The sequence below is a fragment of the Colletes gigas genome, unplaced genomic scaffold (assembly GCF_013123115.1).
Source record: "Colletes gigas isolate AHSC1104 unplaced genomic scaffold, ASM1312311v1 Colletes_gigas_Sc00041, whole genome shotgun sequence".
NCBI classification, from domain to species: Eukaryota; Metazoa; Arthropoda; class Insecta; order Hymenoptera; family Colletidae; genus Colletes; species Colletes gigas.
Window position 1 is genome coordinate 929205 of NW_025106670.1, and position 27663 is coordinate 956867.

At 38.5% G+C, this 27663-nt stretch overlaps 1 protein-coding gene across 2 annotated transcripts in view; it reads right to left on the reverse strand.

The window, feature by feature from the left end:
• Positions 1-27663, reverse strand: part of LOC122402895 (semaphorin-2A) — a 680389-nt gene that overhangs the window by 570088 nt on the left and 82638 nt on the right. Inside the window, exon 1 of one of the 2 annotated variants that reach the window (XM_043406054.1) lies at positions 3889-4180. The exons of the other annotated variant lie outside the window; for it this stretch is intronic. The gene's annotated coding sequence lies outside the window, so the exon portion shown is untranslated. Of the gene's footprint in view, positions 1-3888; positions 4181-27663 lie in introns of those variants that run through there. 2 annotated transcript variants of the gene reach the window in all.

Here is a 27663-nt window from a genome sequence, read left to right on the forward strand (position 1 = left end):
AGTTATCAGAATATAAACGCGGGAAGCAATTAATGTATCGACGTTGGGTAAAATGAGTACAGCCGAAAAGCATATAATGAATTATTACATCGCTTTCTCCGCCCTATCGTACATTTCCAACGAACGAAAATTATTACTCGGCGCGTAAACACCCATAGAAATTGTCGGAATCATTTGCACGGGCCCCTGTATATTTAACCAAACTGAACACACCGGGCATAATAGCATTTCATATCCAATATCGAGATCGCCCGTATAGCGAGCCCGTTAAGAGCATTAAGTACTCAATCGCAAACTTCAAAAGGCTGTTCCGGGCTTGATCAAATTAGTTGTCTCGTTACCGCGAAACACAATTTTCCACGTTAAACTTTCGGTTCGTGCAGTTCGCATGAGCGAAAAAAAAAACGATCATTACTCGGATCATTACTTTACTGGCGGCGTTTAAACGCGAAAACCAATGATCGCCCGTAAATTCCACCGATACGAACCTTCGTTACCTCTGCCTTTTTGTCACGAGCTATAATAGAGGAAGAAATTCGCATTTCAGTTCTAGTAAACATCTGTGTACAGGAAATTTAATCATAATAATATGTTTTCAATAATAGGGAAATTCATGCATTCTGTGGAAACGTGAATATGAAATTAATGGACGAAATATTAATTGTTCTTACTGTATTACTTAAGATTCATATAAACATAATTTATATTTGGATTTGAGAAACGTAGGATACTAAATGTACAAAGAATATTTATGTTTTAATATTATTAATTCTATACATGATTTTTGTTTTTAAACATTTCTAGCTCTGATGACATAGATGCTCCAGTTTAAAAAGTGAAGACTTTATTATGGTTATGATAATTGGTTTTTAATTGCAAAATAATGAGACTTATTTCTCCACTTATATTGAATATATTAATGTGAATTTACAGTAATAAAGAAAGACACGTAAATATTGTTAAGAATATCACAGATTGCACGATGTTAAGTGAAACAATTTGAATTAATATGTTTATAGAATGTTAATAAAAGAAAATTTCTATCAAGCATATTTCTGGCGTCGTTTGACTGAAATATGAATAATTATTCCAAGGTTCCAATAAGCGATGTTGGTCTTTTTTCCATCGACGAAGGCACGTGAAACAATTTAAACTGAGATCGAAGCGAAAGCTTGATTACTAGCGTGACTAACGAGACTTCGTCCTTCGTAGGGAACTGGAATAGCTGTTCGTATCTACCTATCTCTGGAGAATCGATATAGTAAAGGTGCTATCATGGCCCACCGATTCCCGCGCGACTCTTCGACAATGAAAGATCGATTTCACATTTGTAATCGAGGGAGCGCGACATCGCGAACTTGAGAAGAAAAATAAGTCTGAAATAGCAAAGTAGAATCGACAAAAGCCATCGTTAGCTTCGCGTAATCGTCCAAGCGAGAATCCCCGAAGCAAGGAAGGGTCTCGAGGAATATATCAATGCCGATTAATGTGGTTTTCACGTACTCGCAAACAGAATGGAAACACTTCAACATTTTCGAACGAATTCGATTAAACGAAATATCAAGAAATGTTTACGTAAGAAATTGGTAATAACGAAAGTAGAAATTTCGTAATATACGGTAATACTTTCGTTAAAAAACACGAAAATTTGAGCTAATATATCGAGAAGAAAATAGGTGTAATCTCTGGTTGTGAGTACAACTTGTAATGAAGATTCATTAGTCGACGTGAAAGCCTTAATTCGTAAAAACTAATACTAATACTGTTTTGGTAGCACTTCGACCATCAAATACAGGACCTAAACTAAACTACTGTGACCACTGATGTGTTTCTAAAACAAGAGAGAAGCTTTTGGGCTGAGAAACTCACGCGTACACTGTGGATGACCTGACGCGCATGCGTAGTCGTACTTTAACGCAGTAATACCGACAGAATTTTGCAAATACATATCTTGAAATCTAAAACCGAGTTGTATAACATTTGGAAATCATCGAAATCGAATATGAGTCTATTTTCTAGTTCTAACACCTAACCCCCGTTATCAGCGATGAATTGGTCTGGGTTAGGTCTGGATTAGATCCGAGTTAGGTCTGGGTTAGGTCTGGGTTAGGTCTGGATTAGATCTGAGTTAGGTCTGGGTTAGGTCTGGATTAGATCTGAGTTAGGTCTGGGTTAGGTCTGGGTTAGATCTGAGTTAGGTCTGGGTTAGGTCTGGGTTAGGTCTGGATTAGATCTGAGTTAGATCTGAGTTAGGTCTGGGTTAGGTCTGGATTAGATCTGAGTTAGGTCTGGATTAGATCTGAGTTAGGTCTGGGTTAGGTCTGGATTAGATTATTCAGAACAAGGTTACTAATAAATCTGAATAAGTGAAATTTTGAACCCAGACCTAATCTTCGTTTCCCGTAAGCGATTTAGATTGCAAGAACAAAGGCATCGAGAATAATGAGAAAAAAAGGAAACACGACGCGAAAGTAAACCGACCGAGACTAATTTCAGAAAAAGCGAGATGCAAAAGTGTCTCCGTAGGCGCAATGCGACATTCCTGGGCAAACATGACGATTCTAGGCAAAAAGCTTTCGTATGATTTTAGATGTAGGTTAGTTTCAAGCTACCTAGATTCCTCGACTATTACAGGATTCGCGAGTTCAAATGAATCTTGTTTTATTGGTATACAAATTAAATATCTGATACAAATATTGTACTAAACACAGGGCTAGTAAAAATGATGATACTGAGTACTAATCGCTCCAAATCTTTGTTGTAATTTGTACAATTGTTCTACAGTGAAGAAAATTTGGAACAAGCTGAGATGTACTGAGATGAGCTGCTCAAACTACCTGAGAGCAGTTTTATAACTTCCGGTGTTAATGAAGAAGAGCTCATTGCAGATCAATTGGAGGAATCGTCAGACTTGAGGTTGAAGACAATTACGAGCCAAATGAGAAAATTCATACTGATGTCTGTGGCCCTGTAAAGAACGAGAGTATCAACTATAGTAAGGTATACTTCATGAAACATAAATTGGAAGTGTTTAGAAAATTTAAGAAGTTCGAGGCATCGTATCGACGCAAACAGGAACGAAAATTAAAGTCCAGTGCTCGGACAATGGAACGGAGTATACCTGCAGCCAGCTTTTAGGCCTTTTTAGAGGAAAAAGGTATAATCCACGAATGCTCGTCACCATGCATTCATGCGCTCAACGCGAAATTCGTACGCTCATTGAAAGTGCACGTTCTATGACTCGCGCAAAGAACGTGGACCAAAAATTATGAGCAGAAGCAGTAAACACCGCTACCTACTGAACTGGACCATCCTAAAGCCAAGGTAAATCTGAAATTAAACATGGGTTTTATTTTTTAATAATATTAAGTAATGCTCAGTTGCAAAGTTAAAGTCGTATTATTATTAAGTGTACGAACACTTTTCTGACTGATTATTCCGAATAAAAAAGGTTACGAACATTCTCGATTTCTCTCCATTTTGTATCGAAATAAGCGAAATAAGTTCAGTCATGATGTCGAGTGACACAGTCTGCCTATAATGTCTGTATAGTCTGTTGCTACGTTTGGACTACTTTACTTTCCTTCCCTAGTACTAATCGATTTTATCCGATATCTACTAATAACTCGTAAATTTATTATTGGAAATTATAGTTTGATTTTTAATAAAAGACTACGTATTTCGCAGGACACCATTGATATCGATCTTTGCAGATTTCGTAAATGTTTACTTAACACATTACCGACCGATAGCCTATTAATCGACTTTTTTACCGACCGATAGCGTATTAATCAACTGTTTTACCGACCGATAACCGATTAATCAACCGCTACCGGTCGGTAAAGTGTTAACATAAACGTGCAGTTTTACACTGGTAAATTTTCGTACCTTGAGATTGTATCCTGCATCCGCGGCTCCAGCTCCCAGCGGCGTCGCTCAATTATGCAACGTTTGCGAACCACTGACGGCGGTATGATTAATTAATTATGTAACCTAATCGAGGCGGTGTGTTTGCGCGCCAAACGCCCGTCGACACGTTCGTGTTCACGGCATCCACGTATCCCGTGCGCTTTTTCGATGTTTCGATAACCACCTGACATAACCTCGCGTGTTACGTTGCATCAAGAAACTCACACTCGAAACTCCCGCCACGCTCACGCGGTGTTCCACCAGCTGTCACGTAAACATCACACTTCCACACGGCCGACACATTCACGAAAAATCAACCTAACCTCGTGGAAAACGTCGAGCAAACACATTCTACGCGTTTCGTCGCCCAAAACAAGATCCTTTCGAACGGCGGTGAAGATTCGAAGAGTGTCACGAGTCGCTGATCCTCGAGAACGTCACTTTCCCATTGGTACGGTGTAGCTTCATGCTACGTTCGCGACAGAATCCCGATGCTCTGTCTGCACCCACAAGTAACGATAAATCTCAAACAGCCGTAGCAACGAGAATTTCGAAACACCACGGCACTAACTCGACGCACAAGCAAACCGAAGGATAACAACGTCGCGAGGGTTCTCGTGCCGACACTTGGAAACGCGACGTACATGTGACAGTGGGCGAATGTGGAACACTCGTCGCACACGCGGTCACGCGCTTCGATTAATTTCACGTACGATACGGTCGGCGAGAAACAGTCGAACAACGAGAAAGTAACTGTGGAGAGAAAAGGCGCGTAAACCCTCCGCTCGCGAAACGGTCCGGTGACTGAGTCGAGCCGTGGACGAGGGACGAGCGAGGAGGGAAGCAGGCGAGTCTGTAGGAAGGGTGGGGATAACTGGAAAGGGTGACTGAAGATACACCCATGCTTCGCGCATGCGCACCACCTTTGTGTTCCTTTCCCACTTCGTCCGTCAGCCGTTGCTCTCGTTTCCTCGCCTCGCCTCGCTCCCTCCCTCGCCCATGCTCCTCATTTCTCTCTCCTTTATCTTTTTCCCCGTAGACGTACGGGGTTCCTTAGGTTTTCTACGTCCCTTTATTACTGCCCATTATTTCTACGGAATGCTGTTAACCGTAACGCTGCAAAATGATAAATTAATTTGTTCGCGCAGCGGCCGGAGGCGGGAAACTGTATCACGACTATGGGGTGCCCACGTTCCCATAGACGGGGGAAAATGCGGTTCTCAGAAGTTCGGTATTGACAGCCCAAGACTGAAGTATTTTACTTTCTTCCTACGGACCAATCCTTTCTCTGTTTTTTAAGTATTCTTTTCTTAATGAGAAATTCTGGTTTGGAGGTTAGGGGAAATCGACTTTTTCTATTTCATGTATCCTTTAACTCTTTAAGGCATGTTGCATAGAAATTTTATTGCATTTTAAATTAAACAAAATTGGTATGTAAAAACATAAGAGAATAGTAATAGTTTAATTAAATTTGTTGCAATGAACTTGCAAGAATTGATGAACTCATAAATACTCTATTGGTATATTGACCAACTGCTTTACGTAAATGAGACGAAATATAACCTATGTGCATATGCAGCTATTGCAATATTTCGAGGTGAGACTAAAAATGTACCACCATGCATTACGATGCATCAAAAAGGAGGGACACTTTTAATCCTAGTCTGAATCAAAGAGTTAAGGATGCAGAACATCCCAGCAAACGGAATTCTTTCAATTTAAAAAAGTTAGATACATTATTAACTTTTAAAGGAGTGAAAACGAGGTCTACTTACCGAGCAACCTGAATTCATAACCCCATACTGAATCCTTGATCAACATCTTTATTTTCTTCGTGATTTAATGACTTGCAGTTTCTTAATTTGTATCTATCTATGAAATAATATACTAATACATTAAATAATAATGAGAATAGAGAATAGAGATGGCTTGCAAGATCACTAACACTGATTTGTCACAGTGATCACAAAATGACGGTTCGTGATTGAACTCCGTTCACGACCGCGATCCGCCAGATGGCGTTTTGGTAGCTGTTCGAAGAATCACAAATGCGCGAAATTTAAATTGTATTAACCCTTTTAGTGTCTATGCGAAGAACACCGAGCCAATATGACGAGTTTGTTATGGTTAGAGAAAAGGCACATAAAAACCAAACTAAGAATGATATTTAAAAAATTGAAAAAGCAGCATATTACGAAATAAAGAAAGAATAAAGTAATGGCAATTGCATTTCAATAATTATTGCAAATCGTATAAATAACATAATTATAAAATATGGTAAAAAACATAGAAAAAAGTTTCTCTTCTACAAACAATATTTACACATAAGAATAATCATTGTTTGATCACAGTTTTATGTAGGTCACGTAGCATAAAGTATAAGTATTTGATTGTCAATGATTTTTTTAATAAATAATCAATTCAAAATATGACGAGGCTTTGTTAAAGAGTTATTAACGTTTAAAGTGGAGTCCCGTACTGAATTTTTTTCTCGGAAACGCGCAGGATTTTGAGGGTATGTCTATTGACAAAAAATGATTGTAATTGACCCCCGCACGCGAAAATAATTTTTCTAAAAATTTCAGGGAAACATGTCAATGTATGGTCAGACATTACATTTTCTTAGGGAATTTTTTTCTCGAAAATGGTTAGGATTTTAAGGGTATGTCTATTGACAAAAAATGATTGTAATTGACCCCCGCAACCGAAAATAATTTTTCCAAAAATTTCAGGGAAACATGTCAATGTATGGTCAGACATTACGATATATCGTCGTTCGGCACTAAAAGGGTTAATATAGTAATGTAACTTAAGCAATGAAAAGGGCTCCTTGATTGAATATTTGTGATCATAAACAACCGAACGTGTATAGTCTTTATCGCGGGCTGTTAAATTGAGCTTTCTATCAATAAATGCCGTCGATTAAATCCCATTCATTTGCTTTATTCGGAGATATTGATCAGGTTGTGACTCGCTAAATTGCAACGGTACAACCGCGGATACACGTACGCGCAGTTTGTAGCAACAAACGGCTCGTTACCAACATGTCGGAGCCGAGGCTGACAATAGGGCCTCGTCTGACACTAGCTCTCTATGTTCCTGGCGGCTCTTGTCTACTGTATATATGACCGTGATAATCGTAATACAACGGATGAAAGACCGGACGCATAATAGTGACAGGGCTGAGAGCGTTAGTCGTGGTTGACGGAACCGTAGCGCGTGATGTTCGCATCCCGTAATCGATGGGTTGTGACACAATCGCGTTATCACTTTTCGTTCCGTTGGGGCACGCGGAACCAGACCACCGCAAATATAGGAAACGGCCGTGGGCAACGCGCACCAGATTTTATTACATCCACGAATATCACTTTCGAACATAATTCGACATAAATTCGCTTCGTACTTAACACTTTACCGACCGATAGCCTATTAATCGACTGTTTTACCGACCAACGATTACCGACCGATAAAACAGTTGATTAATAGGCTATTGGTCGGTAAAACAGTCGATTAATAGGCTACCGGTCGGTAAAGTGTTAAATATCGATGCCTTTTGATTTCGATATCGCGTCCCAAGAATTCCATTCCATTCCTGACAATCTGCTATTTTTGGGTGTGTATTTTCATTAAAGATACAGTAACGCCACTGTCTACGTGGCAAGTAGTCGAAAAATCATTTATGTTAATGAACCAGCCAGCCTACATTGTACGCATCCTCGCGGTTGTTTCGTGCTGTGCACAGATAATTCAAACGCTAATCTGGCGTACAACGTACAGTGGATCTCGAAATAGCCTTAGTACGAAAAGTTTAAGCCTCAAGTGCTTCGGAAAGTTATTTTTCATTGCAGTATGTTTTCCACGTTTATTGTTGTCCTAAATATTGTCGATACCGATACATAGACGATACACTCCGGTGCATCGAGAAACGAGAGAATAAAAGTCTTTCCAAGCTGGAGACATTTTGGATTGTATTTTCATTCCTCCTGTCTCTGTCTCTCCTTACACTTTTATATCGTGCTGCGATGAAATTTCCTTTCAGAAATGAAACCATTCTGTCGGTCTTTATCCCGTAACGCGACTAGTCTGTGTCATTCCGATGACCACGACGAACACAGAATGGAAAAACGAAGATATGCAACTTTTAATTAAGTCCCGTTCAATTACACTGTACCGTCTGCCTCTATTTCTAATTGCCCCGCGCCCCCCCCCCACCCCCCCCCCCAGAACACCGCAAACGCTTTCCATCGTTATTCAGCGAAATAATGCGGTTAACCCTTCCTTTATGCGATCCGTCTACATGTAATACTGTACAATGTGTTCCTTACGAAAAGGGCAGTTACCAAGTATCATTTATTGCTGGTAATTCCACGAAATTTCGACCGAAAATACCTCCGCGTTGTAAGTAGAATTTATGCGCTCGATTTAATTATCCAAGCTTAGAGCGATTCAATTTTACCGCGATGCTACCAACTTTTATTAGAATTTACGAATGGGTCAATAAGTTCAATAATTCTGGTGTTAAATGCACCGATATGAATATTTCAAAGTTAAGAATAGAAATAAATGTGACGATTGATTTGGATTCGGAGCAACCCCTTTACAAGTGTATTTGTTACCGTGAATGACCGAAATTGGACCCAGACCTAACCCAGACCTAACCCAAACCTAACCCAGACCTAACCCCCGTTATCAGCGATGAATTGGTCTGGGTTAGGTCTGCAATAAGTCTGGGTTAGGTCTGGGTTAGGTCTGGGTTAGGTCTGGATTAGATCTGAGTTAGGTCTGGGTTAGGTCTGGGTTAGGTCTGGATTAGATCTGAGCTAGGTCTGGGTTAGGTCTGGGTTAGGTCTGGATTAGATCTGAGCTAGGTCTGGGTTAGGTCTGGGTTAGGTCTGGATTAGATCTGAGTTAGGTCTGGGTTAGGTCTGGGTTAGATCTGAGTCAGGTTTGGGTTAGGTCTGGATTAGATCTGGATTAGGTCTGCGTTAGGTCTGGGTTAGATCTGGATTAGAACCCAGACCTAACCCAAAGTTAACCCAGACCTAACCCAGACCTAACCCAGACCTAATCCAGACCTAACCCAGACCTAACCCAGATCTAACCCAGACCTAACCCAGACCTAACTCAGATCTAATCCAGACCTAACCCAGACCTAACTCAAATCTAACCCAGACCTAACTCAAATCTAATCCAGACCTAACCCAGACCTAACCCAGACCTAACCCAGACCTAACTCAGATCTAACCCAGACCTAACCCAGACCTAACTCAAATCTAATCCAAACCTAACCCAGACCTAACCCAGACCTAACCGAAATCTAATCCAGACCTAACCCAGACCTAACCCAAATCTAGGGTCTGGGTCAGGTCTGGGTTAGGTCTGGATTAGATTTCGGTTAGGTCTGGGTTAGGTCCGGATTAGATTTCGGTTAGGTCTGGGTTAGGTCTGGATTAGATCTCGGTTAGGTCTGGGTTAGGTCTGGGTTAGATCTGGATTAGATCTCGGTTAGGTCTGGGTTAGATCTGGGTTAGGTCTGGGTTAGGTCTGGGTTAGGTCTGGGTTAGGTCTGGGTTAGGTCTGGGTTAGATCCTTTCAGAAAGAGAGGCGAAAAAGTTACGTCACCCTTGTGACGTTTTATAGCGACTGAATTACGGGGAAGAAAATATAAATCTCCAACATGTTCAACACTCACCATTAGTGCATGGTGAATGTCAACATTTACCGGTGTAAGTCAGAAATAAGGGTGTTTAGGAAATATTTCGGACATACACTAAGCGACTATGTGAATGTTGACATTCTCCAGATTTCGGTGTTTCACTGTAACATATTCATATAGCTGTATCCTTCTCGTAACCGCGAACCTATCTGGATTCTGCACGATTTAATGCCGCTTGTCAGGAGTTTACGACTTCTGCTAGCCGCAACGGACGGATGCCCTTTTTCGTGCTCCCTCGATCTTACCCCGGACGCTGATTAAGTAAATAGCCTACAGGTTCGACCCTCACGCCAACGTATCCGTCACTGTACACGCCGGGTTAGAAGAGGAATGTGATTGCATATGTATTGGCGGAGAGCCCAGTAAACTGATAGCCCCCTCTTCCTTAGGGACATATCTGCGTGGAAAAACATGCGATACCCGGAATGAATGTCGTACCTAAAATACCGATTTCCAAGTTTTCTCGTGCGTCCCTTTTCTCGTGACATATGGACTGAAATGTTCCACGGATGTAGATTGTCTGTTCCACGTTATGTATATGTTTTCCAGTAGTTTCGTGCAATTTCCACAAACAATCCCCCCTGATGTTCCAAGTTGGTCAAATGAAGTGTAAACAATGTTTCCTTCCAAGAAAAAATTGTTAAAACAAACCGCAAGAATGCAGAAAATTCGACCAACGTAATAAATAAATTCCTATTTTTGCTAATTGACGTATCAGTGTATTATAAAATATTCCTGAGAATATTTCGTGTTTTATTGTTCCTTGAAACTTCGATACTTCAGAATATTTGTTCATCAACCAAACCAAACTTTGTGTGTATGCAGAAAAAGTCCCCCTTCTGCCAGTAATTGTTTTAATCCGAAGAGAAGCACAAGGCCAGGGAAACACGATTACCCATCGCGAAGACTGAAAATGTGCCAGGTTTTCGCAGCCAATGAAACTCCGTTTTTCTAACAAAAAAGAGCCACGGGCTAAAGAAAAACTGTTCCCTCGTTTACGATCGTTTCCGACGGTCTGACATCTTTCTTCCTCTCGTCTGTTCTTTGGTCAAGGACCAGCTCCTTCCGAATTTTCTTTCCCCTCGTTCCTGGTTCACCCAGTGTCGGTATTTATATCGAGAAAGAACCGGAGAACATCGAGAAAGCTGCTCCGTGGAGATAGAAAATACTTCGAACGAATATATGAACCATTTTCTTCCACCAATGTGAAACTGGCATATTCTAAATGCCTCAATCGTGGCTTTTTACTCTTTATTTAAGTTGCAAATATTAATTTCTTTTTCCCTATATATTTTTAAACTCAAAAAATTCAATGCATTACGAAGAGGTACGTAAAAGGTGATTTCTTCTAAAAAAAAACTATAAAATTACAGAAAGAAAATAATTTTATAATTATTTATAATTTTGCAAACAATTTATAAGTTCCCTTGTAGATGACAACCGATTAAACGAAAACTGTATCGAATATAGAGTTTTACATTTTATCAGTTTCAAACAAGGAAGTAATTTTTAATAAAATGTAATTAAATTCAGACTGTCCAGAAACTTCACGTACTATAATATGACAGCGACACGTGGACTCTACGAGCACTCTTACGTGCTGCAATATTTTTTCTCATAGCAGCTGTGCAGATAAAAAGGTTCGTAAAAGTGTATAAAATTTCAGCGCATGAAATTTATAATATGTAAATGAAATGGTACCTTCCTATTAATTATGTCCACGTGACTTTCGGTTCCTTTGATCGCGTTAAAAATCGTTTTAAAAGAAAGTAGAAAGAAGACGGTTCTCTCAACGCGTTTAGGTTGCTATCGTCATAGATCATCCTTGGAAGTTACCAAAAAAGTTAAAAAAGTTCGTCGGGAGAGGTTTTCGAAAGTTTCGCGTTGCGTTTTATCCGTGATAAATGCGATAGCACAGTTTACGCGCCTGCAGTCCTCTGTTTAGATACAGAACGATCCAGCGGGCAATAATAGCAGGAAATCGTTTCGCTTTTGTGCGCAAACGAACCACGAACCTCGAATCCAGTTTACACGTTGCCCGGAAACGGATGATGCGGTAGTTTCCGATAGATTTTTTTGGGGGGAATTGGTTTCCAGTTTGGATCGCGGTCGAAATTATTTTTATCGCGGAGCTTGCAATTCACGTGCTTTTTCTTTTCTTTTCGATTTTTTTCCCCCCCCCGTCGCGATAGAATTTCAGCGATACACCGCGGTATCCACTTCTTTATCCGTGAAAATCGTTTTCTCCGTCGTCAGCGGTGGGAGCCATTTCTTTTCCATTATTTTCGCCGGTATTCCACCGGTTAATATTGGAATCTCTCCAAGCATTTCACAATTCAAATGGCATCTTCGGGTCTCGGTGCTTTCTACTTTCCGTCGCCGATATAAACGCCGTTTTGCATATCTCTAATTGAGCTTTCGTTATACGGAGACGGCGGAATGTCTTAATGAATTGGGCATAGCCGCAGCAACACGCAACTATTGAAAAATATACACGGAACGACGAGAACGGGTTGGGATTAATTTTCAATCCGCCTTCTCACTTTACAGGGTGGTTACACAAGTTTAAAACAAAAGAAACGAAAAGGTTTCAATTGCAACGACCAGTATCACCGAGACTTTCGCTTACACAAAGAAAATGTCACGTCGATGCAGAGAAGTGTGTAATTCTGAAATCTTCAGCGATCCAGTTCAATTTTCGTGATGAAAAGTGGCATACAACATATCAGGAGCTATTCTAACGATTAGACTTTCGAGAATTCTTCTGAGTGAAGAATAAGAATATTTCTTTATTATTGCATCTACAGGGTGTTCGGCCAACCCTAGAAAAAATTTTAATAGGAGATTCTAGAGGCCAAAATAAGACAAAAATCAAGAATACCAATTTGTTGATGGAAGCTTCGTTAAAAAGTTATTAACGTTCAAAGTTGTGGCTGTCGAACGACAATTTATCCACCTTCACGAATTTTTTTCTCGAAAATGGTTAGGATTTCAGGGGTATGTCTATTCGCCAAAATTGATCGCAATTAACCCCCGCAATCGAGAATAATTTTTTTAGAACAATTTGAAAATTTTTTTTCCGTTGAAAAATTTCACCCATTCTCGAATTTTTTTCTCGAAAATGCGCAAGATTTCGGGGGTATGTCTATTCACCAAAAATGACTGTAATTGAACCCTACAACCGAAAATAATTTTTCCACAACGATTTGCAATTTTTTAATTTTCTCGAATAATTTCACACCTTCTCTATTTTTTTTCTCGAAAATAGGCAGGATTTCGTGGATATGTGTAATGATAAAAAATGATTGTAATTGACCCCCGCAACCGAAAATATTTTTTTTATAACGATTTGGAAAATTTTCTTTTCGCGGAAAAATTTCATCTATCCGAATTTTTTTCTCGAAAATGGGTAGGATTTCGATGGTATGTCTATTGACCAAAAATGATTGTAACCGACCCCCGCGGTTGAAAATAATTTTTTCGGAATGATCTGAAACTTTTTAATTTCGCCGAAAAATTTAGGCACCTATCCCCTTCGATTTTTCTTAGAAATTTGTTTTTCATTTTTAATACATTTCTTTGACACTCTACAGAAAAGTTGTCTAATACTTTTTTGTAGGTATCTATGAGCTCTATTTTAGAAAAAAGTTTCATTGAAATATGTTCACTATTGTAGGAGTTATGGCCGTTTGAAAATTGGACCATTTTTATGGGGTTTTTCTAACTTTACGGTGTGAAGGAACAACTTTTCGAATATTTTTGCGATTTGTACATGTTCTCCACTAAAATACGCGTAGTTTGCTTTTTGAAAAATGAAAATCGTCCAATCCGTTCACGAGTTATGACATTAAATAAACATATCAATGGTATGGTCAGACATATTTTCGGTAAGGAATTTTTTCCTCGAAAATGGTTAGTAATTCGATGGTATGTCTATTGACCAAAATTGATTATAACCGACCCCTGCAACTAAAAATATTTTTTTTAGAACGATTTGAAATTTTTTAATTTTGTCGAAAACTTTCACACCTTCTCGAATTTTTTCCTCGATAATGGTTAGAAATTCGAGGGTATGTCTATTGACCAAAATTGATTATAACCGACCCCTGCAACTAAAAATATTTTTTTTAGAACGATTTGAAATTTTTTAATTTTGTCGAAAACTTTCACACCTTCTCGAATTTTTTCCTCGATAATGGTTAGAAATTCGAGGGTATGTCTATTGACCAAAATTGATTATAACCGACCCCTGCAACTAAAAATATTTTTTTTAGAACGATTTAAAATTTTTGAATTTAATTGTTAATAACTCTTTAACGAAGCTTCCATCAACAAATTGGTATTCTTGATTTTTGTCTTATTTTGGCCTCTAGAATCCGCCATTAAAATTTTTACCAGGGGTGGCCGAACACCCTGTATACTATCTATACTATCCTGCAATTTAAGTGAACTCTTGAAGCAGTCAAATATAACGACCTCATAACCCTAACAAAAGCGTTTTAAATCACGACTGATATTTTCGTCATCGTTGAAATTCTCGACAATCGACGCGATTTAAAACGTGAGCCTGAGGATTCGATGTCGTTCGTGAATGGTTCATGGAATTTTTCCAGCATGTAAGCAATGAAAATCATGGGAAGGCAAGAAGGCAAGCAAGTTTTACAGTTTTTTTTCCTTGGTACTTCTAAAACCCGATATTGCCCGGGGTGTACTTTTCCCGCGGAAGTTTGACGTTCGTAATACTTGACGTGCACATACATACGTACGTCTGCTTGTCCTTTTAACGAGCTGAAAGTAGCCAAGATACGACGGCATGATATGCTTAGCAACGTATTGTGCCCTGACATTCATTCCGCGGGTTGCATGTAACCATACGTGAACGTGCACTCGACCGTGCACATGGCGAAGGCTCGCGTGGTGGTTCCAGACGTTCTCTTATACATGCTCATGCACATGATCGTGCAGTAGCGGCCGAACTAACAGACCCTGGGCTATCGTAGGGCCACTCGAGACGGCTGTTAGCATGTTGACTTAAGTGCCTACAAGGATTAACAAGCAAGCCACTTTTTGTCCGACTACTTATTCCTTTTTCCACGGTATTCACGGATGAATCTTAATTATGGCCGGCTGGCTTCCCCGTATACTTCCCACCAGCGAATTATTCGATACAGTTTTAGCAGAAACGTTGCAATCACGATCGCCTCTGGTGTCGTAAAATATAACGAACAGTGTATTAAAGAAGTTTCGCGTGAAAAATGCTTCTTTGGGTAAATGGGGAGCCGATAAGCGAACTTCTTAAGCGTTCTCTAGACACCGTACGCAGAAACTTTGCGGACGGAAACGAAATTGATGAGTTCGAACACAAATTGATACTGGAACCAGCAATCTAAATAACGAATAAGAAATGGAAGGATGAAATTCAGCGTTTGGTAGTAACTTTGTCAGATGTAGTTAATCTTATTGATCTATCATACGCTATTTAACGAAGCGTGACTTCCTAAACTAGCGGTGTTGGATACACGTGTATCTGGTTCTATTGTATCCGTAAATTTGGGGGTTAGTAGAGATGGAGGCTAGAAGATCCTGAGAAAAATTACTGAGAGCATCGCGTAAGGTGGCTTTCGTTCGAAAACAGGGAACTACTATCCAGAGATGACTTGTTGACTAGGTATCAACGAAGTAAACAGGACAAGGGCAAGAAGAGATGGTCTTCACGCTGCTTTATTGCTACTAGAGAGGCCCACTCTCTTTTTTTGTTCTATTCGTGGCTTGTATATTGTTTGTCCTATCCTACTCTGTCCCTATACGTTTCGTTCGCGATGGAATTGTGGTTGTGAGCACCTCAGCCAATAACAACAATGCGTGTGAGAGCAGGCTTAAGCCAAGGCCAATCGGCCTAGCCATCAAGTGATCGCTGTGTAGTAGTTGTAGCAGCGTTTTTAGAACACGACACGCGAAAAAATGTGGAAGAGTAGATGGCTCGTCAGGTTATACCGATGTTCCCTCCGAGACTCGTGAAACGTACGGAAAACCTACTTTCCCGGAGCCCCGGGTGTCTACGCGATCTCCAAGGGCCAGTGATAAAAACGAAGACCAAGTCAGCACTCGACAATGGCGTCCTACCTTCCAGCCTTTTTCGACTATGGGTCTCCATAGTTGGGGGGTGGTAAAGACAACTCGTAACCTCCCGTCAATCGTTGTCGATTCGTGAAACGAGGGGTTCAACGTTTCGCCAAATATTCTCCATGTACTCCAAATAACAGAACGTAAACACAGAGAGTGGAAAAAATATAGTAATTATTCGGAATCATGGCCACCTCACTGATTTGGATGATATTCATTAACAATATTCTAAGCAACCTTCCCCTATACATGTTATTACTTGCACATATTATTAAAAATAAATGAAAATCTTACTTTATATATATTACTAAAAAAGGGCCATTTTTATGTATCATGCATTGTTAATTTTGAGACCTGGTATACTATATAGCAGAGTATGCACTTAAGTTTACAACTTATTAATTGAATACTTCAATATAAAACACGCGTAATTTTTGAATGAGCAGACACAGGATTAAAAGAAGCGTATAAAATAATTTTTCGATGATATCGAGTCTGGTGCGCTTGCGCGTGATTGCGTTTTTCCGCTGACATTGGCGTTTATCTAACCCTCCTATCACAATTCGTTTAATCAACGAACAATGGGGCATCGGAAACGAATTGTCATGCAGTCGGAAGCACGTTTGACGCTATCGAAACATTTCAGAACCGGTAGCAGCAACAATCGTGTTCTCAGCGCGAGAGCAAACATAATGGATTAGAGGGGCATTGTTGTAAGGAATTTTGGGGATGAGAGGACCTCGTTCGGCTCTTGTCCAGAGTCCAGGAGAAGTGGACGGGAAGGTAGTTCGGGGATTTTGATTGAGGTCGGAAGTGCGTCGACAGGATGAACCAATATCCATTGTTAGAATTGTGGAACTTCGGTTCTATGGGTTTGCCGATCGCGGGTTACTTTGCGTTTCATCGGCGTACAAGGTGGCCGCGATTGGTCACTCTATTCACGCATTTATTTGCCGAATTGTAACCGGTGGAAAATTACGTTGACGAGAGGAACGCTCGCGCCAGAATTCATCGATCACGAGACGATCAAGCTTCTCGAATAAAACAATGCACTGCGCGCTTGTGTTGGTGTGTAAATACGAAATCTGGTGGAAAATGGGCACGAAATTCCCTCCAGTGATAGAGAAACTCATGGAGAATAATAGACACGATATCTCTAAATCAGAGTCGTCTGAAATAACGCCAAAACTACTTTGTGAATTAACACTAGAAAGACTGAAACTTCGTATATACCTATATTGGCCAAAAGCAGTCAAAATGACTGCATTGTGAAAGACTAACTAATGTGTAAAGAAATTTTTAATATTATGTTATAATATTATGAATTTAGGGCGCAGAAATAAAATAAACAACTTGTTAGAACAAGTATCACTGGATAAAGATTCGAATAACAAGTACTACTTTAGCTTATTGAGAAATTGTAATTTATCAATAGGTCTGGGTTAGGTCTGGGTTAGGTCTGGATTAGATCTGAGTTAGATCTGAGTTAGGTCTGGGTTAGGTCTGGATTAGATCTGAGTTAGGTCTGGGTTAGGTCTGGATTAGATCTGGATTAGATCTGGGTTAGGTCTGGATTAGATCTGGGTTAGGTCTGGGTTAGGTCTGAATTAGAACCCAGACCTAACCCAAAGTTAACCCAGACCTAACCCAGACCTAACCCAAAGTTAACCCAGACCTAACCCAGACCTAACCCATACCTAATCTAGATCTAATCCAGACCTAACCCAGACCTAACCCATACCTAATCTAGACCTAACCCAGACCTAACCCAGACCTAACCCAGATCTAATTCAGATCTAATCCAGACCTAACCCAGAGCTAACTCAGATCTAATCCAGACCTAACCCAGAGCTAACTCAGATCTAATCCAGACCTAACCCAGACCTAACTCAGATCTAACTCAGATCTAATCCAGACCTAACCCAGACCTAACCCAGATCTAGGGTCTGGGTTAGGTCTGGGTTAGGTCTGGGTTATGTCTCGGTTAGGTCTGGGTTAGGTCTGGATTAGATCTGGGTTAGGTCTGGGTTAGGTCTGGGTTAGGTACGCCCAAATCGACAATTTATCATGTACTTGTGAATTGAAATTTACTCAATGCAATAATAAGAGTCATTTGATTATTTAAAATTTCCCAAGCAGTCAAAATGACTGCTTTTGACCAATATAGGTATAACACATATACCGGAAATGAAGGAGGGAGGAGGTAACTACAATTATTAATAAACGCATTTATATGTTGTACAAAAAGTCACAAAATTCTAAGAAATTGTGTCATTATATACATAATTGTTTTTCTAATTGAAATTAAAAAGCAGTCAAAACGACTTCCTTGGGCAATCTAGTGTTAATGGAAGAGATGGATACTCGTTCCTAAGTTTTGTAACTTTAGAAAATAATATCTTCCAGAGGAAACTTTGTTTGTTGGCCTAGCCTGGCTATTCGAATCTAAAGGACTCTGTGTAACCTTTGTTTATTTACAATTTCCACGGCAACTACGCCGCTTGTTTTGCAATCGTTCGAACACCGCGTGTGCCTCGAGCACGCTAAAAGCACAAAATCATCGCACGAAGATACCAAGTATGAAACATCCATAGACTAATGCGTTTCGAACGCACGCTACGCTGATATTCTTGCCAGGCGTGTACGTTTAAGCGTACACCGATAACCCTTAAGATAAATAGGTAATTAATCGAGGTTGCCTTCTATCACGCGAAGTAGCGTTGCACACGCTTAATGCACCGGGTCAAAGCACGTCGATCGACGTTGGCTCGTAACGTATTCACCCTATAAAAAGCAACAGGAGAAGTGTTCCTTGAAACAATATTAACAACACTGCGGAATCTACTCCCCGTCTCTTCGCGCAACCTGTCCTCGCTTTGTTGGCCGGGAGCTTTCAATCCACCCGGCACTCGTGTTTTCTTTGTGTCGAGCGCCCCGAAGGCATCGTAATACCTATCACCGGGATGGAGAAAAAAAGGTAGTACTCCGGGTAAAGCTACGACCGGCCAAAGCACTTCTCTCTGTGTACCCTGTAACGCCGGGGAATGCATTAAACGTGGCCTCGGGATTAAATCGCTTCCACGAGAAAAAGTTCTTACGGCGAGAGGAGGTGCCGTCTCGGGGAGTTTCTCGGATCGTGCCTCATCGGCCACAGTGCCCGGGCTAATCGCATGATCGGATTCAAAGTTCGAGACGAAACGAATGAAATCGAGCGTTAAACTGGCCCCGTAAGTTAGCGCTGTCTCGGCTGAAATTCCCAAATAAATTCAGCCCCGATTTAATTAACTTTGGTCTTGTAAGGCGGCTCCCTTCGCCAGACAAAAAACAAAGGGACCGGAAGACACGAACGAGGCGAAATCCACTAGGTGGACAGTGAATTCGTATTCCTGGCCGAAAAGCACCACTCTTTTCTTATAATAGAACAGGAATCTGACTGACTTACTTGGAAATCTTGTTACTCGAAGTTCCTCGTGAAGGCGATTAAACACTGTGATTTTATTCTACGTAATTAACTCGAAATTAACTCACTATCTGGCCACCACGACGCTCAGCAGCATCTATCGGGCGCGCTTTGTGTTAGAGAAGGATAGCTAGCGCTGCTCACTGCGCGATGCGCGAAAACCGATTCTGGGCATTTGCACATAGTTGATGTGCGCGCGCAGCGATCCATTCGCCGGCCGGTCGAAACCTCGTGCTGGCCAAGAGCGGCCATTTTCCCAGCCCTGCTCTTACCGCTACGTGCAAGTTCGAACAAGTGTGCTCTATACTGTTTGTTCTTTGTTCCGAAGCTCTTTAAAACGGTTCAACGATATCTAATTCTCGTTCTTTTCAATTTGTACGGAGCATATCGGTCCATAAATACGATTATTGCGTGAATATTGCGTGATAGAAGAACGAAATTAGTGGCTGATCAAAGGGCATGTATTGTTCGATGTTGGGGATAGAAAATGTTAAATCGACCGCAAGGTCGTCAAGATTCAACGCTATAAGGGGTAAGCAGACAGATTTCGAGGCACGATAAACAACTATCAAGCGCTTAGCATCAAACTGGTAATTTATTACAAACCGTAATATAATGTTCGTGCGTGGACTTTAAAATAAGAGTAGAACGTCACTCAGTCATTATCGATAATTTAGAAAATGCGAACTAATAATGTGCTTGCTCCGGTGTACACAATTTCGAACAAACTTATATACAGGATGTTCGGCCAATCCTGGTAAAAATTTTAACGACGGATTCTAGAGGCCAAAATAAGACAAAAATCAAGAATACCAATTTGTTGATGGAAGCTTCGTTAAAAAGTTATTAACAATTAAATTCAAAAATTTCAAATCGTTCTAAAAAAAATATTTTTAGTTGCAGGAGTCAGTTATAATCAATTTTGGTCAATAGACATACCCTCGAATTTCTAACCATTATCGAGGAAAAAATTCGAAAAGGTGTGAAAGTTTTCCACAAAATTAAAAAATTTCAAATCGTTCTAAAAAAAATATTTTTAGTTGCAGGGGTCGGTTATAATCATTTTTGGTCAATAGACATACCCTCGAATTACTAACCATTTTCGAGGAAAAAATTCCTTACCGAAAATATGTCTGACCATACCATTGATATGTTTATTTAATGTCATAACTCGTCAACGGATTGGACGATTTTCATTTTTCAAAAAGCAAACTACGCGTATTTTAGTGGAGAATATGTACAAATCGCAAAAATATTCGAAAAGTTGTTCCTTCACACCGTAAAGTTAGAAAAACCCCATAAAAATGGTACAATTTTCAAACGGCCATAACTCCTACAATAGTGAACATATTTCAATGAAACTTTTTTCTAAAGTAGAGCTCATAGATACCTACAAAAAAGTATTAGACAATTTTTCTGTAGAGTGTCAAACAAATGTATTAAAAATGAAAAACAAATTTCTAAGAAAAATCGAAGGGGATAGGTGCCTAAATTTTTCGGCGAAATTAAAAAGTTTCAAATCATTCCGAAAAAAATTATTTTCAACTGCGGGGGTCGGTTACAATCATTTTTGGTCAATAGACATACCATCGAAATCCTACCCATTTTCGAGAAAAAAATTCGGATAGATGAAATTTTTCCGCGAAAAAAAAATTTTCCAAATCGTTATAAAAAAAATATTTTCGGTTGTAGGGGTCGATTACAATCATTTTTGGTCATTACACATATCCACGAAATCCTGCCTATTTTCGAGAAAAAAAATAGAGAAGGTGTGAAATTATTCGAGAAAATTAAAAAATTGCAAATCGTTGTGGAAAAATTATTTTTACCTAGAGGGGTCAATTGCAATTATTTTTGGTGAATAGACATACCCCCGAAATCTTGCGCATTTTCGAGAAAAAAATTGGAGAATGGGTGAAATTTTTCAACGGGAAAAAAATTTTCAAATTGTTCTAAAAAAATTATTCTCGGTTGCGGGGGTTAATTGCGATCAATTTTGGTGAATAGACATACCCCTGAAATCCTAACCATTTTCGAGAAAAAAATTCGTGAAGGTGGATAAATTGTCGTTCGACAGCCACAACTTTGAACGTTAATAACTTTTTAACGAAGCTTCCATCAACAAATTGGTATTCTTGATTTTTGTCTTATTTTGGCCTCTAGAATCCGCCATTAAAATTTTTACCAGGGGTGGCCGAACACCCTGTATACAGGGTCTCCCATAATTCATGGTACAAATTGGTTCGAAACAGGGAATAAATGAAATATTTTATTTAAATAATCCATCGATAATTTTGAAATTTTTCTATCATTGTATCTCCTCAAACAGTGTAATATTTCCAGAACTTTTTTGATACAACGATAAATAGCGGAAATATTTAGGGGTTAGGTTTCTCGTGTAAGATGTTAACAGAGTTGCTTTGAAATTGTAAATTCGATGGGAATTCTAACGTTAAAAATTCTAATGCTTTGTAAATAATGAAGAATGAGCGTTGTGTCGCGATATAATCGAGATTCACGCTCGCGTCTTGATCATTCCGCCCAATGATGCGTAAAACGCAATCAGAGTGGAGATTATCCGAACGAGACTCGGGGCTTCGCACTTACGGTAACCATATCCTATCGATAATCTAACCAATTATTATAGTTCGTGCGGAAGCACGGGTAGGACGACGTACTGAGGCATTATTTCCACTTTATCGAGTACGGCAGTGTCTTCGTTTCGCGGCACTTAACGCGAAATCCATGAGTCGGCGATACTCCGGCACGCTCGTGGAAGATTTACGAACACATGACCGATCCAAGGTATACCGTATTAATCAATTCATACACTTCGTTAGAACAAGTATTGAATTAAACGTAATATCAATTTAGCGAGTTTCTCGAGTGTTCGTCGATTCGCTCTGCCAGTCTAATTCAACGTAATTAAATGCATAGATATTTGCAGCAAGACGTTCCACCTTTAAGTTTCTCTTCGCGATCGATTAAGTCGATTTTATCGTATCGTCGCGATTTAAATAGATCACGAACAAAACGAAACAAGTCTCGATAAACACTAACCGGGATTAAAGCGTACTTATTTTAATTGCCTTCTTTTAATCATTCTCCCCACACTCGGGATATTCCTCTGTTTATTTACGTCGCTTTAAAACTTGCCGGACAAAGAGAGGACGGAGAGTACAGTCATTAAAGGATACGGCAAAAGGGTATGTTTTATAAAAGTAATTAAACAGGGCAGTTTTGTAAACGTAGACAGGCATTTTTGTTTTTTCCCTTTTCTCTTCCTCCGCTGTTCTCGCGTTGCCCCGGTTATTTTATTACGCGACAAGGGAAATTATTCTAATCTTTTAAGGTGGAAGCTTATGGCAGGACGGAAATAATTTCACCGAATCTAATTTTCCCAAAGCATTACGGCGCTGGTCGTGCAATGATCACGTGTTATTTCATCCTCAAACACTCCGCGTTTTTTTTCATCGAGTGTTTGCATGTTTGACAAATGGCGGACATTAGGTACGTCCACGCGGTCGCGCTGTAACCGAGTTATCGGAGATGATTCCACTTCCTGTAGCCTAATTGGCCAAGTCAATTGATTCTGCCATTTTGTCTTGTAACAGTTTCTAATTTGATGATGTATCCAGTCACAATCATATTTTTATTCTATACGTAATTATTTTATTATTGTTTCTTGATTAACAGCTTCAGGCAATGTTAACAATAGATTTAAGAGCATTTGTTGCACTTATATTTATTGATACCTTTCATGGTGACGATTACTTTACAATACGATTTCTCTTTTAATTAAAATTCAATATGAGTCGTTAAAAAATAATATTTACGCGTTCTACAATTTTAAATATGGAATCAGACTGAATCTAGTGTTCAGAAACACATCATTAATGAGACTCACGTATGCATGCAATATTTTTAACGCTTTGATAAGTAAATTTTCTTTGAAAATGCACACAGCTTATATAAAAAAATTTTAAAAATTTGGGACTTTTAATTTTTAAATAAAAATTCATTATTCCATGATATTAACATTGTATCGTTTATTTTCACTATTTTAACTATACCAATACTTGCTATATCTTGTAAAAAAAATGGTAGATTTTCTAATTTTTAATTTTCGAGACTTTGTATTAAAATTGTATTATTTTTTAGTTTTGCTTAACAGTGAATGAATTAACAACGTTATGGGAGGTTTGACTATACTACCAATGGTAACTTGTATTGCATATTTTGCTAGGTCGACAAAGCCGTTCTTCGAAGGAACTAATAATTCAGAGGGAACAAGGAAAGGATGGATCTCGATCAAAGGTTCGTTAGGGTGATTGAAACTACACGTCGATGCAAAGTCCTGAGGATATCGAAACGTATCCTGGACACCTGGGTAGACTTCCGAGGGAGAAAGGGCAACGCATCGGGTGGAAGAACCTTTAAAGTCCGTGGAAACTAACTCGGCTGGGTCGAGGACAACCAGCTGACGCTGAATTCGATTCAATCGTGCTGGATTCGAGCAAGTAACATCATTGCGGAGTTGAAATCGTGTTAACGATCGGGCTCCATGTCCTTGCCGCCGGTAACGACCGGATTGTTAGACCGAATGGAATCGATCGACAGGATCGTCTAATTAAATTGAACCTCTTCGTCCCACCTTTTCTTCGACATCTCGGGGCCCCCTGTCGCCCAGTAATTAAAAGGAACTTCCTATAATTTCTCTCGTTGCCCGTCCACGACCCCCACCTCACCCCCCCTCGCCCGGCGTCATTTTGCAGAGCGCGCGCGACAGTTTCGCTCGCCCTTTTGTTTCACGGGGACCGTTCGATGCGTTTCACGGACAGAAACTCGTAGGGACACGTGTGCCAAGATGTGCGTTCGTGTTGCGTCCACGTAACATGATATATGTTCGTGATAAAGTCTCGGATACGGGGATGTATCGCGTTGCAGTTTCGAGTTTGATGTTTCTGAAAACTTTCGGGCACGAATGCCGAGGGATACTTTTCTTCTTTTTTATATTTAACACCCGTCATTGTCTTTGGCGACTTTTAAAATACAGTAGCAAACGTCACTTATGGTATACGGGGTGTATTAGGAAATATTCCACATTTCTAGACTTTAAGTTATTGAAATTTTTGTTTAGTTGAGACTTCTGATAAAATTGTGCAATATCACCGCAAGTAAATGCTAATAACGAGATAGAAATTAGAAGGTACATTTCAATGAACACATGTTTTAGCCACTGTAGTGTGAGATATTGTAAAATAGAGATTTTTATAGTGATTATACTATTGCTTTTAGTGATACACATTGATTTAAATTAGAAAATGTAGAGAATAGATAGAAATTTTTGTTTAGTTGAGGCTTCTGATAAAATTGGACAATATAATCGCAAATAAATACTAATAACGAGATAGAAATTAGTAAATACATTTCAATGAACACATGTTTTAGCCACTCTAGTGTGAGATATTGCAAAATAGAGATTTTTATAGTGATTATACGGTGTACTATTGCTTTTAGTGATAAACATTGATTTAAATTAGAAAATGTAGAAAATAGGTATGTGATTTTAAAGTCACATTGTATTAAAAAGGGTTAATATGGATATTTGGTACAGTATAATTAAAAACACTCAATTGGTGCAAATATTTTAATGCAAAGTAATAAAAAAATATCGATTTTTAATAATATAGTATATTACAAAACTTTAAATTTTATTTCCAATACTTTCAAAATCTTAATTTTGAATACTAATTAAGAGTGTGAATTTATCACTGAAAATAGAGATGTCAAAGTAAATAATTTGCATGCTCTACTTATTTAAGCTAAAAATAAACGCTTCCGGTAGATGTTTCCGCAATTAATGAGCAAATTGCTACTGTTGCATGGTTTAATTGAATTTCGGACCAAGTTCCGCTTCAAAATTCCGAAACTGCGTCCCTAATGTTTACATTATGGTGAATCTGTTTACGTGGCCTTTCTGGAAATTCAGTTTGCGCCGAAATAATTCGCGATAACGATACCTTTGACGACAATCAAGACATTCGAGGTCCTGTAGGGTAAACAAAGCCTGTTTCTAGAGATCGAGTAATAATATTTTAATAATTCGATTATTCAAAAATCTAATTTCTGTCTCGTTCTTCGTCGTGCCGTTTCAGCGGATCCGATGATACGGATTTGAGTAAATCGATTCGAAATATATGTATAGATGTATACGGTATGGAAGGTTCATAATATAATCGCTATCAGACGAAACGCTATGCTGACTAAGCAGATTTTCCTGCCTGAGCCGCGATCCACAGTTATTTCTCCTTCCAGATATCAGCCAACATCCATTACCCATCGTGCAAATAAATTCTAAATGATCGCGAGATCGAGATGATCGCGTCCACGATATTTCAATTCACGCGTTCTAATTATTCCAACACACATGTACAGACTAAAGTTAAGAAACAAAATTCTGTATATTCATTGTTGGGAATTCTCAATATTTTATATTATTGGACAGTTCATTTATTTCCCATATTACTTGAATCACTTGATTTTTTGACAATAATAATTATTGAGAATTTTAACATTTTATAATATCGAAATTTTGACAATAATAATTACTGGGAATTTTAACATTTTATAATATCAAACACTTCATTTATTTCCCATATTACTTGAATCGCTTAATTTTTTGACAATAATAATTATTAAGAATTTTAACATTTTATAATATCGAACACTTCATTTATTTCCCATATTACTTGAATCACTTAATTTGTTGACAATAATAATTATTGGGAATTTTAACATTTTATAATATCGAACTTTTGACAATAATAATTATTGGGAATTTTAACATTTTCTAATATCGAACACTTCATTTATTTCCCATATTACTCGAATCGCTTAATTTCTTGACAATAATAATTTCTGTACCCTAATTCAATACACCTAATTAATTAGTTTCAGCGTATTTATTTGGGCCCCAATGTAGTTACATTAAATATAAAATGAAAATCGCACAAATTTATGAGCCAATTTAATAATAACGTTTATAAATTTGCAAATTTCGAGAGTTAATTAAAAAAGTAATGTTCCCTTATCCGCGCGATACTCGGTTAAAACGTGAATGGTCGTACACGTTCAATTGCTCAAACACAAAGGAGAGGCTCATCTTTTATTAACTTTTATTTTGCAGCACCGTACTTGTCTTCCTCATTTTCTCGATCCGTCTACGTAGACACAATCGCGCCGGCATAATCACGTGTAATCGCTCACGTGTGAAGTCTGCGAGCGCCACATGCACGCATCGATGCTCCCTACGCGGAATGTCCGATAGATATGCGGACCAGTATCCCGAGATGCTACTCGAAAACGCTATACCACTCGAAGATTATTCATGCGCTGCTAGATCAGTAATCGAGCGTGCACCGTACAGTTGAAATATGAGAGCGTAATGCGCACGAAGAGAAATAGACCCGAGCGATTTAGCACGGCTAACTGTGCATTTAATGGTATTTAATGTTTCGAGGGTTTCGCCTTTCATTTTAGTACGAAAGGGGATAGTTTCGCCATAACACGACAGCTAATTAACTAACGTTAAGCTACTGGATCGCATTTCCATTTAAAAATTTAAAATATTCGATTCCATCAAGACTATTCGTTGAAAAGCAATGTTCCTTGTCTTCATGCTTTTCGAATCAACAAGTTTTAATAACAAGATAAACAAAAATAACGATTGTTCTCGAATTTATTTGAAAAAATCTGGTAAAATAATGGATCTATTATATAATATTTAGAGTCAGTTGCTTCCATCGAAAAAAATACATTTATTTATACTTTATTTATGTAAATATTTACACGTCAAAAATGAGTCAAAAATTTTTTTATTTTTAATAGAAAATTAAACATTAATTTTAATTTAACATTAAATTTGTTTTCATAGAACTTTAATAGAAAATAGTATAAATAACTATAAATACAAATAAATTTGTTAAATATATCACCGTCTCTACGTCGTATTATAATAATTCATAATATTGAATTTGTAATTATTTTCCTACTCAGAAATGGAACGATTTCAATGTATCATTAATATAATAATACCACACTGATGCAAAAAGGTTTATGAAATAGAAATATGTATTAAATAACAATGCAATGTTTGGTTCCAATTTTGTAAATACTTTTGCCCATTATACTTAATTTAATATAATTTAAAAAATACAAACACACATACGTTCTATTTGAATTTTTAATTAAATCTTACTTCTCAGAATTTAATTTAATTTCAAGTATTTTTATAATTAAAGCAATTATCTCCAGCCTTGCAAATTATTTTTCGCGGGAAATTTTATCTCAAACAATAATTCACCGGAGTAACATCTTCCATGATAATGAACAAAATAATCGCAAAAAGTATTAACTTAAATTGTAACACATTTCTAATTCAGAAATCATTTCT